The sequence below is a fragment of the Salmo trutta genome, chromosome 26 (genome assembly GCF_901001165.1).
Source record: "Salmo trutta chromosome 26, fSalTru1.1, whole genome shotgun sequence".
Classification (NCBI taxonomy): Eukaryota; Metazoa; Chordata; class Actinopteri; order Salmoniformes; family Salmonidae; genus Salmo; species Salmo trutta.
This window is the reverse complement of record NC_042982.1, coordinates 38,942,549-38,961,144: the sequence shown is the minus strand read 5'-3', so window position 1 is coordinate 38,961,144 and position 18,596 is coordinate 38,942,549.

The window sequence follows — 18,596 nt, the reverse complement described above, 5'->3', positions numbered from 1 at the left end:
TTTAAATGTTTTGCTCAAGTCGGCTGCAGTGAAGGAGAGCCCCCAGGTTTTGGTAGCGGGCCATGTCAGTGGCACTGTATTGTCCTCAAAGCGAGAAGTTGGTTAGTCTGTCTGGGAGCAAGTTATCCTGGTCCGCGACGGGGCTGGTTTTCCTTTTATAGTCTGTGATTGACTGTAGACCCTGCCACATACCTCTCGTGTCTGAGCCGTTGAATTGCGACTCTACTTTGTCTCTATACTGACGTTTAGCTTGTTTGATTGCCTTGCGGAGAGAATAGCTACACTGTTTGTATTCGGTCATGTTTCCGGTCACCTTGCCCTGATTAAAAGCAGTGGTTCGCGCTTTCAGTTTTGCGCGAATGCTGCCATTAATCCACTGTTTCTGGTTTGGGAATGTTTTAATAAACGCTGTGGGTACAACATCACCAATGCACTTGCTAATAAACTCGCTCACCGAATCAGCGTATTCATCAATGTTGTTGTTCGCCGCAATGCGGAACATATCCCAGTCCACGTGATCGAAGCAATCTTGAAGCGTGGAATCCGATTGGTCGGACCAGCGTTGAACAGACCTGAGCGCGGGAGCTTCCTGTTTTAGTTTCTGTCTATAGGCTGGAAGCAATAAAATTGAGTTTTGGTCAGCTTTTCCGAAAGGAGGGCGGGGGAGGGCCTTATATGCCTCGCGGAAGTTAGAATAACAATGATCTAGGGTTTTGCCAGCCCTGGTTGCGCAATCGATATGCTGATAGAATTTACGGAGCCTTGTTTTCAGATTAGCATTGTTGAAATCCCCAGCTACAATAAATGCAGCCTCAGGATATGTGGTTTATATCCAGTTTACATAGAGTCAAATGAAGTTCTTTCAGGGCCATCGATGTGTCTGCTTGGGGGGGATATATGCGGCTGTGATTATAATCGAAGAGAATTCTCTAGGTAGAGAATGCGGTCGGCATTTGATAGTGAGGAATTCTAAGTCAGGTGAACAGAAGGACTTGAGTTCCTGTATATTGTTATGATCACACCACGTCTCGTTAATCATAAGGCATACACCCCCACCCTTCTTCTTACCAGAGAGATGCTTGTTTCTGTCGGCGCGATGCGTGAAGGAACCAGCTGGCTGTACCGACTCCGATAACGTGTCTCGAGTGAGCCATGTTTCCGTGAAACAAAGAATGTTACAGTCTCTGATGTCTCTCTGGAAGGCTACCCTTGCACGGACTTTGTCTACCTTGTTGTCAAGAGACTGGACATTGGCGAGTAGTGTGCTCGGAAGGGGTGCGCGATGTGCCCGTCTACGGAGCCTGACCAGAATACCGCTCCGTCTGCCCCTTCTACGGCGCCGTTGTTTTGGGTCGCCGGCTGGGATCCGATCCAATAGTTCCTCCCGACTATGTAATAAAACCTAAGATTTCCTGGGGTAACAATGTAAGAAATAACACATAAAAAAACAAAATACTGCATAGTTTCCTAGGAACGCGAAGCGAGGTGGCCATCTCTATCGGCGCTGGATGTTACGTACGATTCACATATAGCTAGCTGATAGTTGCTTATCTTGTTTTGTCTATTGTTGCCATTGTCCAGGCTGGAAGATGGTTCAGTGAATGGGGAGATGCAGTGTGAGGTAATACAATAGTGGGAGATGCAGTGTGAGTTAATACAGTAGGGGGAGGAGCAGTGTGAGGTAATACAGTAGGGGGAGGAGCAGTGTGAGGTAATACAGTAGGGGGAGGAGCAGTGTGAGGTAATACAGTAGGGGGAGGAGCAGTGTGAGGTAATACAATAGTGGGAGATGCAGTGTAAGGTAATACAGTAGGGGGAGATGCAGTGTGAGGTTATACAGTAGGGGGAGATGCAGTGTGAGGTAATACAGTAGGGGAAGGAGCAGTGTGAGGTAATACAATAGAGGGAGATGCAGTGTAAGGTAATACAGTAGGGGGAGATGCAGTGTAAGGTAATACAGTAGGGGGGATGCAGTGTGAGGTAATACAGTAGGGGGAGGAGCAGTGTGAGGTAATACAGTAGGGGGAGGAGCAGTGTGAGGTAATACAATATTGGGAGATGCAGTGTAAGGTAATACAGCAGGGGGAGATGCAGTGTGAGGTTATACAGTAGGGGGAGATGCAGTGTGAGGTAATACAGTAGGGGAAGGAGCAGTGTGAGGTAATACAATAGGGGGAGATGCAGTGTAAGGTAATACAGTAGGGGGAGATGCAGTGTGAGGTAATACAGTAGGGAGGGATGCAGTGTAAGGTAATAGAGTAGGGGGAGATGCAGTGTGAGCTAATACAGTAGCTGGGAGATGCAGTGTAAGGTAATACAGTAGGGGGAGGCGCAGTGTGAGGTAATTCAGTAGAGGGAGGAGCAGTGTGAGGTAATACAGTAGGGGGAGGAGCAGTGTGAGGTAATACAGTAGGGGGAGGAGCAGTGGGAGGTAATACAGTAGAGGGAGATGCAGTGTAAGGTAATACAGTAGGGGGAGATGCAGTGTGAGGTAATACAGTAGGGGGAGGAGCAGTGTGAGGTAATACAATATTGGGAGATGCAGTGTAAGGTAATACAGTAGGGGGAGATGCAGTGTAAGGTAATACAGTAGGGGGAGGCGCAGTGTGAGGTAATTCAGTAGAGGGAGGAGCAGTGTGAGGTAATACAGTAGGGGGAGGAGCAGTGTGAGGTAATACAATAGGGGGAGATGCAGTGTAAGGTAATACAGTAGGGGGAGATGCAGTGTGAGGTTATACAGTAGGGGGAGATGCAGTGTGAGGTAATACAGTAGGGGGAGGAGCAGTGTGAGGTAATACAGTAGGGGGAGGAGCAGTGGGAGGTAATACAGTAGAGGGAGATGCAGTGTAAGGTAATACAGTAGGGGGAGATGCAGTGTGAGGTAATACAGTAGAAGGGAGATGCAGTGTGAGGTAATACAGTAGGGGGAGGCGCAGTGTGAGGTAATACAGTAGAGGGAGATGCAGTGTGAGGTAATACAATAGGGGGAGATGCAGTGTGAGGTAATACAGTAGCGGGAGATGCAGTGTGAGGTAATACAGTAGGGTGAAATGCAGTGTAAGGTAATACAGTAGGGGGAGATGCAGTGTGAGGTTATACAGTAGGGGGAGATGCAGTGTGAGGTAATACAGTAGGGGGAGGAGCAGTGTGAGGTAATACAGTAGGGGGAGGAGCAGTGGGAGGTAATACAGTAGAGGGAGATGCAGTGTAAGGTAATACAGTAGGGGGAGATGCAGTGTGAGGTAATACAGTAGAAGGGAGATGCAGTGTGAGGTAATACAGTAGGGGGAGGGGCAGTGTGAGGTAATACAGTAGAGGGAGATGCAGTGTGAGGTAATACAATAGGGGGAGATGCAGTGTGAGGTAATACAGTAGGGGAGATGCAGTGTGAGGTAATACAGTAGGGGGAAATGCAGTGTGAGGTAATACAGTAGGGGGAGATGCAGTGTGAGGTAATACAATAGGGGGAGATGCAGTGTGAGGTAATACAATAGGGGGAGGAGCAGTGTGAGGTAATACAGTAGGGGAAGGAGCAGTGTGAGGTAATACAGTAGGGGGAGATGCAGTGTGAGGTAATACAGTAGAGGGAGATGCAGTGTGAGGTAATACAATAGGGGGAGATGCAGTGTGAGGTAATACAGTAGGGGGAGATGCAGTGTGAGGTAATACAGTAGGGGGAGATGCATTGTGAGGTAATACAGTAGGGGGAGATGCAGTGTAAGGTAATACAGTAGGGGGAGATGCAGTGTAAGGTAATACAGTAGGGGGAGATGCAGTGTAAGGTAATACAGTAGGGGGAGATGCAGTGTAAGGTAATACAGTAGGGAAGATACTTCTCAAATGGAATGTTTTATGCGTTCTCCACACTCTCGTTCTCACAAGAACGTACTCAAGAGAACGTCCTCGGAGAACGCATTTGGCGCATGAAAGTGTGGAGCACGGTAGTATGCATATTGAGAAAACACACCCAGTTTCCTTCATTACAGCAGGCCTGATGGGAAGAGGGACGGAGTGTGCAGGCTGAATGGGATGCCTAACCCCTGGGGAGGTAGTGGTTTACCCCTCCCCCCGACAGAGCAGGAAAATTATCCCATTGAAGGGCTGTGGGAGCATGAGCAGCTGCAGGCCCAGATACCGTGACTCTGTCTGACAGCCCTTTTCCTCTCTCTCTCCTCATTCACCCTTTCATCTACCTCTCCTCATTCACCCTTTCATCTACCTCTCCTCATTCACCCTTTCATCTACCTCTCCTCATTCACCCTTTCATCTACCTCTCCTCATTCACCCTTTCATCTACCTCTCCTCATTCACCCTTCCGTCCGTCCGTCCGTCCGTCCGTCCGTCCGTCTGTCTTTCAGTCTGTCCGTCTGTCCGTCTGTCCGTCTGTCCGTCTGTCCGTCTGTCTGTCTGTCTGTCTGTCTGTCTGTCTGTCTGTCTGTCTGTCTGTCTGTCTGTCTGTCTGTCTGTGAGCTCCCATATGATGGCCCCAACACACACACACACACACACACACACACACACACACACACACACACACACACACACACACACAACCATGCAGCCAGCACGGCAAAGTCATCTTAATATTCATTCTGCGGCTCCAAGTTAGTTTGTCAAGGTTGATGTTAGAGACTGGAGAAGATATTGGCCTGTATGTATGTATATATATATATATATATATATATAATATATATATATTTTAATGTTTAACAAACACACACATTTTTCTCCCTGTTAGGATATCCACACTGCTAGCATAATTACTGTTACAATTATTATTTTATTTCCTTTTCTATTTTAGATGTGTGCAGAATGTGGAGAGGGCTACTGCATCGGCTGCTCTGCCAAGTTTCACCAGAAGGGGGCACTGAAGCTCCACAGAATGATCCCCATTCAGGTAAGACAACACACAGGTGCTCTCTCTCTCTCTCTCTCTCTCTCTCTCTCTCTCTCTCTCTCTCTCTCTCTCTCTCTCTCTCTCTCTCTCTCTCTCTCTCTCTCTCTCTCTCTCTCTCTCTCTCTCTCTCTCTCTCTCTCTCTCTCTCTCTCTCTCTCTCTCTCTGAGTCTGACATACAGGCAAACAGACACACTCATTCTCCCTTAACAAATGAACTGTGCTTGATCACATACCCTCACACTGATTACACACACCTGCACCAAAATGCTTGGGAACAGGAGGGAAAACAGTATACACACGCACACACGGTCACACACGTTGACACACACGCTTCGGTGCTTAGTGAATGGAATGGTAATGTGTTGAAACAGTGTGGCGAAGAAGAGTTAGTTTAACAGTAGTGGAGAGAGCAGGGTTAGTTTAACAGCAGTGGAGAGAGCAGAGTTCATTTAACAACAGTGGAGAGAGCAGAGTTAGTTTAACAGCAGTAGAGAGATCAGAGTTAGTTTAACAGCAGTAGGGAGAGCAGTTAGTTTAACAGCAGTGGAGAGAGCAGAGTTAGTTTAATGTTGAGGACAGACGTTCCGCTAGCGGAACGCCTAGCCAACATCCAATGGAACAGCAGGGCGCGAAATACAAAACATCAAAAATCTAATAATTTCAATTTTTCAAACATACGACTATTTTTCCCCATTTTAAAGATACACTTCTCCTTAATGTAACCACATTGTCCGATTTCAAAAAGGCTTTACAGCGAAAGCAAAACATTAGATTATGTTAGGACAGTACATAGACAAACAATAACCACACAGACATTTTCCAAGCAAGGAGATGTGTCATTGAAACCCAAAATACAGCTAAAATGAAGCACTAACCTTTGACGATCTTCATCAGATGACACTCCTAGGACATCATGTTACACAATACATGTATGTTTTGTTCGATCAAGTTCATATTTATATCCAAAAACAGCATTTTACATTGGCGTGTGATGTTCGGAAAATGTATTCCCACCAAAACTTCCGGTGAATGAGCACATCAATTTACAAAAATACTCATCATAAACGTTGACAAAATATATAACAATTATTTAAAGAATTATAGATAGACTACTCCTTGATGCAACCGCTGTGTCAGATTTCAAAATAACTTTACGGAGAAAGCACATTGTTCAATATTCTGAGTACATAGCTCAACCATCAATGCAAGCTATACAGCTACCCGCCAAGTTCTGACATCAACAAAACTCTGAATTAGTGTTATAAATCATTCCTTACCTTTGCTGATCTTCGGCGGAATGCACTCCAAGGACTCCTACTTCCACAAGAAATGTTCTTTTTGTCCAAATACCTCCGTTTTGTTCGTGCGTTCAGATCATTATCCAAAGGCAATGCGCGAGCGTAATTCGAGACACGAAAAGTGAAAATGTTCCATTACCGTTCGTAGAAACATGTCAAACGTTGTTTAAAATCAATCTTTAGGGTATTTTTTATGTAAAAATGCGATAATATTCCAAGCGGACAACAGTGGCGTAATCATTCCAGGAGAAAAAGAAGGAACGGCGTGCTCGCAGGCTTGCGCATAACCAAGCCCTTTGTCCTCAGGCAGTCCACTCATTGACTGAGCTACTATTCTCTGCCCAGTAACAGGAGAAGGATGAAAAAACTTTCTAAAGGCTGTTGACAGCCTATGGAACACTTAGGAAGTGCAACGTGACCCCACAGACACTGTAGTTTCGATATTGATTCAATAGAAGAACTACAATTCTCAGATTTCCCACTTCCTGGTTGGAGTTTTCTCAGGTTTTTGCCTGCCATATGATTACTGTTTTACTCATAGACATCATTCAAACAGTTTTAGAAGCTTCAGAGTGTTGTCTATCCAAATCTACTAATAATATGCATATTGTAGTTTCTGGGCCCGAGTAGTAGGCTGTTTAATTTGGGTACGTTTTTCATCCGGCCGTGAAAATACTGCCCCCTATCCTCAACAGGTTTTAACAGCAGTAGAGAGAGCAGAGTTAGTTTAACAGCAGTAGAGAGAGCAGTTAGTTTAAACTTCTATGGGCTCGTCCCACCTGCGGGACGTGACCGTCCCACCTGCGGGACGTGACCGTCCCACCTGCGGGACACACTCTTCAACAGCCAGTGAAATAGCATGGCGCGAAACACAAAACAGCAAAAATCTCATAATTTCATTTTCTCAAACAATCAACTATTTAGCAGCATTTTAAAGATAAACTTCTCGTTAACCTCTCTAGGGTCGGCGGGACGAAATCGTCCTACCTACGTAACAGCCAGTGGAATCCTGTGGCGCGTTATTCAAATACCTTAGAAATGCTATTACTTCAATTTCTCAAACATATGACTATTTTACACCATTTTAAAGACAAGACTCTCGTTAATCTAACCACACTGTCCGATTTCAAAAAGGTTTTACAACGAAAGCAAAACATTAGATTATGTCAGCAGAGTACCCAGCCAGAAATAATCAGACACCCATTTTTCAAGCTAGCATATAATGTCACAAAAACCCAGAAGACAGCTAAATGCAGCACTAACCTTTGATGATCTTCATCAGATGACAACCCTAGGACATTATGTTATACAATACATGCATGTTTTGTTCAATCAAGTTCATATTTATATCAAAAAACAGCTTTTTACATTAGCATGTGACGTTCAGAACTAGCATACCCCCCGCAAACTTCCGGTGAATTTACAAAAAATTTACTAAATTACTCACGATAAACGTTCACAAAAAGCATAACAATTATTTTAAGAATTATAGATACAGAACTCCTCTATGCACTCGATATGTCCGATTTTAAAATAGCTTTTCGGTGAAAGCCGCATTTTGCAATATTCTAAGTAGATAGCCCGGCATCACAGGGCAAGCTATTTAGACACCCAGCAAGTTTAGCCTTCACCAAACTCCGATTTACTATTAGAAAAGTTTGATTACCTTTGGTGTTCTTCGTCAGAATGCACTCCCAGGACTTCTACTTCAATAACAAATGTGGGTTTGGTCCCAAATAATCCATAGTTATATCCAAACAGCGGCGTTTTGTTTGTGCGTTCAAGACACTATCCGAAAGGGTAAAGAAGGGTGACGAGCACGACGCATTTCGTGACAAAAAAATTCTAAATATTCCATTACCGTACTTCGAAGCATGTCAACCGCTGTTTAAAATCAATTTTTATGCCATTTTTCTCGTAAAAAAGCGATAATATTCCGACCGGGAATCTGCGTTTAGGTAAAAAGACGAAAGAAAATAAAGCACAGGGTCGACTCGTGCACGCGCCTAAGCCCATTGTCCTCTGATTGGCCACTTGCCAAAAGCGCAAATGTCTTTCAGCCTGGGGCTGCCTCGATATCATTCAGCTTTTTCCCGGGCTCTGAGAGCCTATGGGAGCCGTAGGAAGTGTCACGTTACAGCAAAGATCCTCAGTCTTCAATAAACAGAGACAAGAAGAACAAGATGTTGTCAGAGAGGGCACTTCCTGTAAGGAATCTTCTCAGGTTTTGGCCTGCCATATGAGTTCTGTTATACTCACAGACACCATTCAAACAGTTTTTGAAACTTTAGGGTGTTTTCTATCCAAAGCCAATAATTATATGCATATTCTAGTTACTGGGCAGGAGTAGTAACCAGATTAAATCGGGTACGTTTTTTATCCGGCCGTGTCAATACTGCCCCCTACCCCCAACAGGTTAATCTAACCACTTTGTCCGATTTCAAAAAGGCTTTATGGCGAAAGCATAACATTTGATTATGTTAGGACATAAACTTCCCAAGAACAACCACACAGACATTTTCCAAGCAAGGACGTGCATCACAAAAAACAAAAATACAGCTAAAATATTCACTAACCTTTGATGATCTTCATCAGATGCCACTCATAGGACTTCATGTTACACAATACATGTATGTTTTGCTCGATAAAGTTCATATTTATATTCAAAAACCCCATTTTACATTGACGCGTGATGTTCAGAAAATATTTTTCCTCCAAAACTGCCGGTGAACCAGCATAACAATTTACAAAAATACTCATCATAAATGTTGATAAAATATTAAACTGTTATTCAAAGAATTATAGATAAACATCTTCTTATCTTCTTCAGCCTACCATCCCGTTAGCGGGATCATTTTCCAGCGAAAACTCCTAGCGACATTAGCATAACGAAATTCAATATTTTTTTTTTTTCAAATATAGGGCTGTCTCATATCGTTTTATAGATACACCTCTCTTGAATCGACCCTCGTTGTCCGATTTCAAAAAGGTTTTACAGGAAAAGCACAATATTAGATTATGTTAGAGGAGTACATGGTAAAAGTCGCATCATATGAATTTTCCGAGCAAGCACACCCATCACATATAAACAAAAAACAGCTAAATGCAGCACTAACCTTTTACAAACTTCATCAGATGACACACCTAGGACATCATGTTACACACAGCATGCAATCTTTTGTTCAATAAAGGTCATATTTCTATATAAAACAGCATTTTACATCGGCACCTGAGGTTGACTAACATTTTCCCATAAAATGCGTCCCGGGAAACTGTGCTACAATTTTATAAATAACTATTCGAAAACGATTTTTTTTATACATATTGTCAATCTAAGATTTATAGATGAATATCTCTTGAAAACACCAGTCAAAACAGATTTTAAATTAACTTTACAGGGTAATCACACTTTGAGATCAAATGGGATGCGATACCCAGAAATTGAGCTCGAAAACCTAGCTCGGCGCCACCTGTGAACAATAGCACGTAACATCTTATATTGTATAATATCGCCAATAATCCCTCACCTTTAGTTGTCTTCATCAGAAATCACTTCCCGATGTCCCAGGTCCATGACAAATGTATTTTCGGTCGAAAAAGTCCATGCTTTATGTTCCATTAGCTTCCTCTTGTTAGCGCGTCCTAAGGCTGTAATCAAATGTCGATCCGTGGGCGGCAGCTGTCTAACGCAAAATGACTGTTTACGGTAAGTTAGGGTCGTTCAAACATGTCAAACGTTGTATCAAGTAATCGTCAGGGCTTGTTTCAACAAGAGAACCAATCAGATTCGAGTGGGACGATTTCATTGTGTTTCAAAAAACTTCCAAAGGTGGGGGCAGACACGGCCGCCAACGTCACAATGCTCATGGCCCTCCGACTGTGACCAATTGCCACATCGTCTCTTTCACTGAGTTTCCACCGTAGAACCCTCAAAACACTTTGTAAAGACTGGGGACATCTAGTGGAAGCACTGGAAAGTGCTCAATTTTCATTTTTTCACGTTGTGAATTATAGGTAAGGCTGTGAAGTCGAGTCGACAATTCAGATTTCCACTTCCTGGTTCAATCGGTCTCGGGGTTTTGACTGCCATACGAGTTCTGTTATACTCACAGACACCATTCAAACAGTTTTAGAAAATTTAGGGTGTTTTCTATCCATATAAAATAAGTATATGCATGTCCTAGCTTCTGACTTTGATTAGTAGGCCGTTGAAAATGGGAACGATTTTTTTCCAAAATGCGCTGTGGCGCCCCCTATCCTAGGGTAAATCGAACAGGTTATTGCAACCGCTGTGTCAGATTTCAAAAAAGCTTCACGGGGAAAGCACACTTTGCAATAATCTGAGTACGGCGCTCAGAAAAATACATCAGGCAACACAGATACCCGCCATTTTGGAGTCATCTAAAATCATAAATAGCATTATAAATATTCACTTACCTTTGATGATCTTCATCAGAAGGCACTTCCAGGTATCCCAGGTCCACAATAAATGTTGTTTTGTTCGATAAAGTCCATAATTTATGTCCAAATACCTCCTTGTTGTTTCCGCGTTCAGTAAGCTACTCCAAATGTAGGAAGCGTGCCAAAAATTCACGACGAAAAGCCAAAAAAAGTTATATTTACGTTCGTGAAACATGTCAAATGTTGTATAGCATCAATCTATAGGGCCTTTTTAACATAAAACTTCAATAATATTCCAACCGGACGATTCCAATGTCTTGAAAAACGTTATGGAACACAGCTACCTCATCACGTCAATGCGCGCCAATGAACTCATGTCATTTTCTGAGTCACCAACTTCCCAGCCTTCTTGTTCGCTCTCTGTTCACTGCAAAAGCCTGAAACAAGGTTCTAAAGACTGTTGACATCTAGTGGAAGCCTTAGGAAGTGCAAAATGAACCCTAAGTCACTGTGTGTTAGATAGGCAATGACTACAAGCATCAGATTTCCCACTTCCTGTTTGGATTTTTCTCAGCTTTTTGCCTGCCATATGAGTTCTGTTATACTCACAGACATCATTCAAACAGTTTTAGAAACTTCAGAGTGTTTTCTATCCAAATCAAACAATAATATGCAAATATTTGACTCTGGGCCCAAGTATTAGGCAGTTTACTCTGGGCACGCTTTTCATCCGAAATCGAAAAAACTGCCCACTATACCTTAAAAAGTTAACAACAGGCAGTGGAGAGAGCTCTGTCTCTGTGGTGTGTCTGTCTCTGTGGTGTCTCTGTCTCTGTGGTGTCTCTGTCTCTGTGGTGTGTCTGTCTCTGTGGTGTCTCTGTCTCTGTGGTGTGTCTGTCTCTGTGGTGTCTGTCTCTGTTTCTATTGGGCTGTTTTTCTGTCTGTGTTAGTTTTTTACCTTTCCTGAACTCTTTCTCTCCGTCTTAGAGTACTCCTGCTGTGCTTTGTGTGTGTGTGTGTGTGTGTGTGTGTGTGTGTGTGTGTGTGTGTGTGTGTGTGTGTGTGTGTGTGTGTGTGTGTGTGTGTGTGTGTGTGTGTGTGTGTGTGTGTGTGTGTGCCTGCAGAATGAACCAGACCTGGTGCAATGCAGATCTTTTTGAGCCATTCGTTGTGTTGTAGTGCTGACCAACAATTCATTTCCACTGTTTGTCTTTGCTGTCTCTGTCACACACTTCACAAGAGTCAGAACAACTAACACACAATGAGAGCCTGACTATACCCAGAAGCCACTGTGTTTGGCACACACACACACACACACACACACACACACACACACACACACACACACACACACACACACACACACACACGCACACGCACACGCACACACACACACGCACACACACATGGTCACACACACAGTCAAAGGGAGGCTGTGTGTTTGGCAGGACACAGAGATCCAGGATTATACACACTGACTCAGGCGTCTCCCCACTCATAATCCTGTTTGATTTGCCTTCAAAAAAGACAGAGAAAAAGAGGGAGAAAGACATACAAATATTAATTTAATCAGCACTCAGCATGCAGTGTTCCTTCTCTCTTTTCAGTCAGTCTGCCTGTCTGTGTGTGTGTGTGTGTGTGTGTGTATGCGCGTGCATATATTCATCATCCACACAGTTTTTAGTATGTGTGTGTTGTTCCCAGTGATGTCTGCCCAAGCCTGTCTGTCTCCCACCCTGGATGTTTGGGGTCAGTCCAGTTCCAAGCCTGTCTGTCTCCCACCCTGGATGTTTGGGGTCAGTCCAGTTCCAAGCCTGTCTGTCTCCCACCCTGGATGTTTGGGGTCAGTCCAGTTCCAAGCCTGTCTGTCTCTCACCCTGGATGTTTGGGGTCAGTCCAGTTCCAAGCCTGTCTGTCTCACACCCTGCATATTTGGGGTCAGTCCAGTTCCAAGCCTGTCTGTCTCACACCCTGGATGTTTGGGGTCAGTCCAGTTCCAAGCCTGTCTGTCTCCCACCCTGGTTGTTTGGGGTAAGTCCAGTTCCAAGCCTGTCTGTCTCACACCCTGGTTGTTTGGGGTCAGTCCAGTTCCAAACCCCTTCACCCTGGAACAGGGTCACTCATATTCAGATGTCCTCCAGCCATGTTTCAGAAAAGCAACACAGACACAACAATAAACAACATTAGTGTAACAAAATGACAGAAAGAGAAGACATCAATGTGTATAGAAAATACAGCTTTTAAACTAGATCAGCTGTGCTGTACGTCTAGACTGTAGACATTTGTCTTCTCCACATTAGGCCATTTAGCCATAAGGATCCAAATATGACGTTCTCACATATAAACTCTATACCAGCTCTAAGATGGGTCTGTTCTTTTGTCTAGGGATGTGACAAATGTAAAATTGTTCTTAACATTTAAACGATAAGAAAAAAAATAATTAAATCATGTGAATTTACATTACAGATATGATCTTGCAAATGACCCAATGATGTACACTATATGAACTATTGGTATGACCGACCGATAGGGGGCAATGCAGTTCAATCTAGCTCAGTCCTGGTTACCTAGCAGACGACGCTCACCTTACTGCTGTCTCCCACCCACTCAACAACCATGGTAGTCCATGCTATTTTAGGTTCTCTCTCTGCTGTGTGCCTTTCCTCCATGTTCTCAGTTGTCAGTCCATGGAACTTAATGTCCCACTTCTCATCAATGTGATGTATGACCCAGCGTGTTAATAGACGATCAACGGTTTGTTGTTAGCGCCACGTATAGTATGGTGTTTGAGAGCTCGCTCTTTTTACTTGCAGAGCAATCATTGTACGATTTCTCGATCCATCCCGTCACGTTTTTTTCCCCGACATGGCATGTTGTAGATACCCCACCTTGGCAGTAAATCTGACATCCTTTACCATTGACAATGGCTGCATATCAACTGCAATCATTTCTGTATTCGGTGCTGTACGTTTCTTACTCTCTTATCGCCCTGCTGCCAGCAATGGGTGGGTGTCACTGTATTTCCCTTTCAGATGGTTAAAGCATTTCACCTGTACTGTCACTGTGAATCCCTTTCAGATGGTTAAAGCATTTCACCTGTACTGTCACTGTGAATCCCTTTCAGATGGTTAAAGCATTTCACCTGTACTGTCACTGTGAATCCCTTTCAGATGGTTAAAGCATTTCACCTGTACTGTCACTGTGAATCCCTTTCCGATGGTTAAAGCATTTCACCTGTACTGTCACTGTGAATCCCTTTCAGATGGTTAAAGCATTTCACCTGTACTGTCAATGTGAATCCCTTTCAGATGGTTAAAGCATTTCACCTGTACTGTCACTGTGAATCCCTTTCAGATGGTTAAAGCATTTCACCTGTACTACCACTGTGAATCCCTTTCAGATGGTTAAACCATTTCACCTGTACTGTCACTGTGAATCCCTTTCCGATGGTTAAAGCATTTCACCTGTACTGTCACTGTGAATCCCTTTCCGATGGTTAAAGCATTTCACCTGTACTGTCACTGTGAATCCCTTTCAGATGGTTAAAGCATTTCACCTGTACTGTTACTGTGAATCCCTTTCAGATGGTTAAAGCATTTCACCTGTACTGTCACTGTGAATCCCTTTCAGATGGTTAAAGCATTTCACCTGTACTGTTACTGTGAATCCCTTTCAGATGGTTAAAGCATTTCACCTGTACTGTCATTGTAGCTCAATTTCACCTCGCAAAGTTTGCATTTCACCACCTTCTTATTTAATTCCTCAAGGTTTTGCCGTACAGGGCTTCGCTGCTGTCTCTTTCCTGTATTGTTCTTTGCCATTTTTCCAACTGTTAACGACGGCGACGTGCGCAACGATTTATATCCGTGGTAAATTGCTACAGGGTTGTTGGGTTAGGTATTTGTAAAACAAAAATATTTGTAAATTTATACTACCTTGTGATTTACATTTTGGGGGATTTTTTCTGAACATTAACGATCCCTATTTCATTTAACTTCTTTGGGATCTGGGGGCAGTACTGAGTAGCTTGGATGAATAAGGTGCCCAGAGTAAACTGCCTGCTACTCAGGCCCAGAGGCTAGGATATGCATATTATTAGTAGATTTGGATAAAAAACACTCTGAAGTTTCTAAAACTGTTTGAATGATGTCTGTGAGTATAACAGAACTCATATCGCAGGCAAAAACCTGAGAGAAATCCAACCAGGAAGTGGGAAATCTGAGGTTTGTTGTTTTTCAAGTGATTGCCTATCCATAATACAGTTATCTGTGGGGTCATATTGCACTTCCTAAGGCTTCCACTAGATGTCAACAGTCTTTAGAACGTTGTTTCATGCTTCCACTGTGAATGGGGAGAGAATAAGAGCTGTTTCTACCAGGTGTCTGGAAAAATGCCATGAGCTCAGTCACGCGCACTGCCATGAGAGCGAGCTGAGTTCCTTTTCATTTCTAAAGACAAAGGAATTGTCCGGTTGGAATATTATTGAAGATTTATGATAAAAACATCCTAAAGATTGATTCTATACATCGTTTCACATGTTTCTACAAACTGTAATTCAACTTTTTTGACTTTTCGTCTGGACTTAGTGCATGCGCCTTCTGCATTTGGAATAGTGAACTGAATGCGCGAACAAAAAGGAGGTATTTGGACATAAATACGGACTTTATCGAAACAAAATGAACATTTATAGTGGAACTGGGATTCTATTTCTGCTATTCCTGACTTTTGTTGACTCCACAACATGGCGGTTATCTGTATGGCTTGTTTTGGTGCCTGAGCGCTGTACTCAGATTATCGCATGGTGTGCTTTTGCCGTAAAGCTTTTTTGAAATCTGACACAGAGGTTGCATGAAGGAGAAGTGTATCTTTAATTCTATGTAAAACACTTGCATCTTATATCAACGTTTATGATGAGTATTTCTGTAAATTGATGTGGCTCCCTGCAAAATCACTGGATGTTTTGGAGGCAAAACATTACTGAACATAACGCGCCAATGTAAACTGATATTTTTGGATATAAATATTAACTTTATCAAACAAAACATACTTGCAGTGTGTAACATGAAGTCCTATGAGTGCCATTTGATGAAGATCATCAAAGGTTAGTGATGAATTTTATCTCTATTTCTGCTTTTTGTGACTCCTCTCTTTGGCTGGAAAATGGCTATATGTTTTTTTGTGACTAGGCGCTGACCTAACACAATCATATGGTATGCTTTCGCCGTAAAGCCTTTTTGAAATCAGACACTGTGGCTGGATTAACAAGAAGTTAAGCTTTAAAATGGTGTATACTACTTGTATGTTTTAGGAATTTCAATTATGAGATTTCTGTTGTTTTGAATTTGGCGCCCTGCAATTTCACTGGCTGTTGTCGAGGTGGGACGTATATCCCAGAGATCTTGATCTCTCTCTCTATATCTCTCGATCTCGCTCTCTCTATATCTCTCTATCTCTCTATATATATCTCTCTATATCTCTCTATCTCTCTATATATCTCTCTCTCTCTATATATCTCTATATCTCTCTATATATCTATATCTCTCTATATCTCTCTCTATATATATCTCTCTATATATCTCTATATATATCTCTCTCTATATATCTCTCTATATCTCTATCTCTCTCTATATCTCTCTCTATATATCTCTCTCTATATCTCTCTATATATCTCTCTCTATATATATCTCTCTACATCTCTCTATATCTCTCTACATATCTATATCTCTCTATCTCTCTATATATCTATCTCTCTCTATATCTCTCTATATATCTATCTCTCTCTATATCTCTCTATATATCTATCTCTCTCTATATATCTCTCTATATATATCTCTCTCTATATCTCTCTATATATCTCTCTCTCTCTATCTCTCTCTCTCTCTCTCTCTCTCTCTATATATATATATACATATATATCTCTCTCTATATATCTATCTTTCTTTATATCTCTCTATATATATATCTCTCTCTCTATATATCTCTCTATATATCTATCTTTCTTTATATCTCTCTATATATCTCTCTCTCTCTATATCTCTCTATATATCTCTCTCTATATCTCTCTCTCTCTCTCTCTCTATATATATATATCTCTATATATATCTCTCTATATATCTCTCTATATATCTCTCTATATCTCTCTCTCTCTATATATATATATCTATCTCTCTCTATATCTCTCTATATATCTATCTCTCTCTCTATATCTCTCTATATATCTCTCTCTATATATATATCTCTCTATCTCTCTCTCTCTCTATATATATATATATATCTATCTCTCTCTATATCTCTCTCTCTATCTCTCGCGCTCTCTCTCTCTCTCTCTCTCTCTCTCTCTATATATATATATATATATATCTATATATATCTCTCTATATATCTCTCTCTATATATCTCTCTATATCTCTCTCTCTCTCTGTATATATATATATCTATCTCTCTCTATATCTCTCTATATATCTATCTCTCTCTCTATATCTCTCTATATATCTCTCTATATATATCTCTCTATCTCTCTCTCTCTCTATATATATATATATCTATCTCTCTCTATATCTCTCTATATATCTATCTCTCTCTATATCTCTCTCTCTATCTCTCGCGCTCTCTCTCTCTCTCTCTCTCTCTCTCTCTCTCTCAGTGAGGCGGACACCTCAAGGACACAGCAGTGTTGATAGAGATAGGTTAACCTGTGTGGTTAATAAAATGAATAACATCCTCAGCCCCTGGTTCAGAGAGAATCAATCAGACCTGGTGTTTAAGGCATATTCATAGAGGACGTTCGTATTTGATGTGTGGATTTTAATTGAAATAATGTAATTTGATTTGGTGGAAGTGATTTCCTGTTTCAGGGGTCAGGAGGAGAATTTGTGAATGAGCCCATGTGCTTCTTGGGTAATTAAATACATGGTGACTTGGGCAGCATAGAATAGTGTGAATAGAACTGGTAGCCCTGAGCCATCTTCTCAGAGCCGTGCTGCAGCAACTGGGGTGGTTGTAAAGATGTGTTTGTGTGTCACTTATCACTGCTTTCCTCTCCTCACAGACAGAGATCCAGACCTCGTTGACCACGCTGGATGTAGTGAGCCACTTCCAGAGACAGGTCCAGCCCAACCCCAAGCCCCCGGTGCTCCTCACCTCTGCTTGTCAACAAAACAGAAACAGTTAAAACGGCAGTGGGGCAGACAGTGGCTCTGTTTCCCACTAATGCGGATTCCATCTTTAAGGGGTGGAGTAATGGTGATTCATCTTTTACTTCAGTGGGCTAAAGCAGGGTCACACAGAGTGATTCTTGGTTGTCTTAAACAAATCTATTTTGAAACAAAACTATTTTATAACCTTTTTTAACTAGGCAAGTCAGTTAAGAACAAATTCTTATTTACAATGACGGCCTACCCCGGCACCGCCCTATGGGACTCCCAATCACGGCTGGATGTGATACAGCCTGGATTCTAACCAGGGACTGTAGTGACGCCTCTTGCACTGAGATGCAGTGCCTTAGACTGCTGCGCCACTCGGGAGTCCATACACCTCACATACATGGTTATGGGCTTAAGGAAAAGAGACACCTGTACCATGTCAGATATAGAGTTAAAATGTATTACACTTTTAGTTTGCATCCCAATATAACACTTTATAACAGTAGACTGAAGTATAACAATACCGTTTGACATAGAAACACGAGATTTTTGTCTTTATTAATGATTGGGCGATTTTGTTCTGGATAGGGCTACAGACTAGGACTGGAGCTAACGTTTAGGACGTTTAGGACGGGGCAGGATTAGAAGTGAAGGATGAAGACTAATGTTATTTCCATTTCCATCTTGCACTGGACTAAGTACCACCCCCCCCCCCCCCCCCCCCCCCGATCTCTTCAGGTCCAGCTGCAGTTGTGGCTAAAGCCATGGCTGTTACATATTGATATAATGAGGGGGTACGCAGAGGGGGTACGCAGCTGGAGGTTAAATGTTTGAAGGGGTACGGGACTATAGAACGT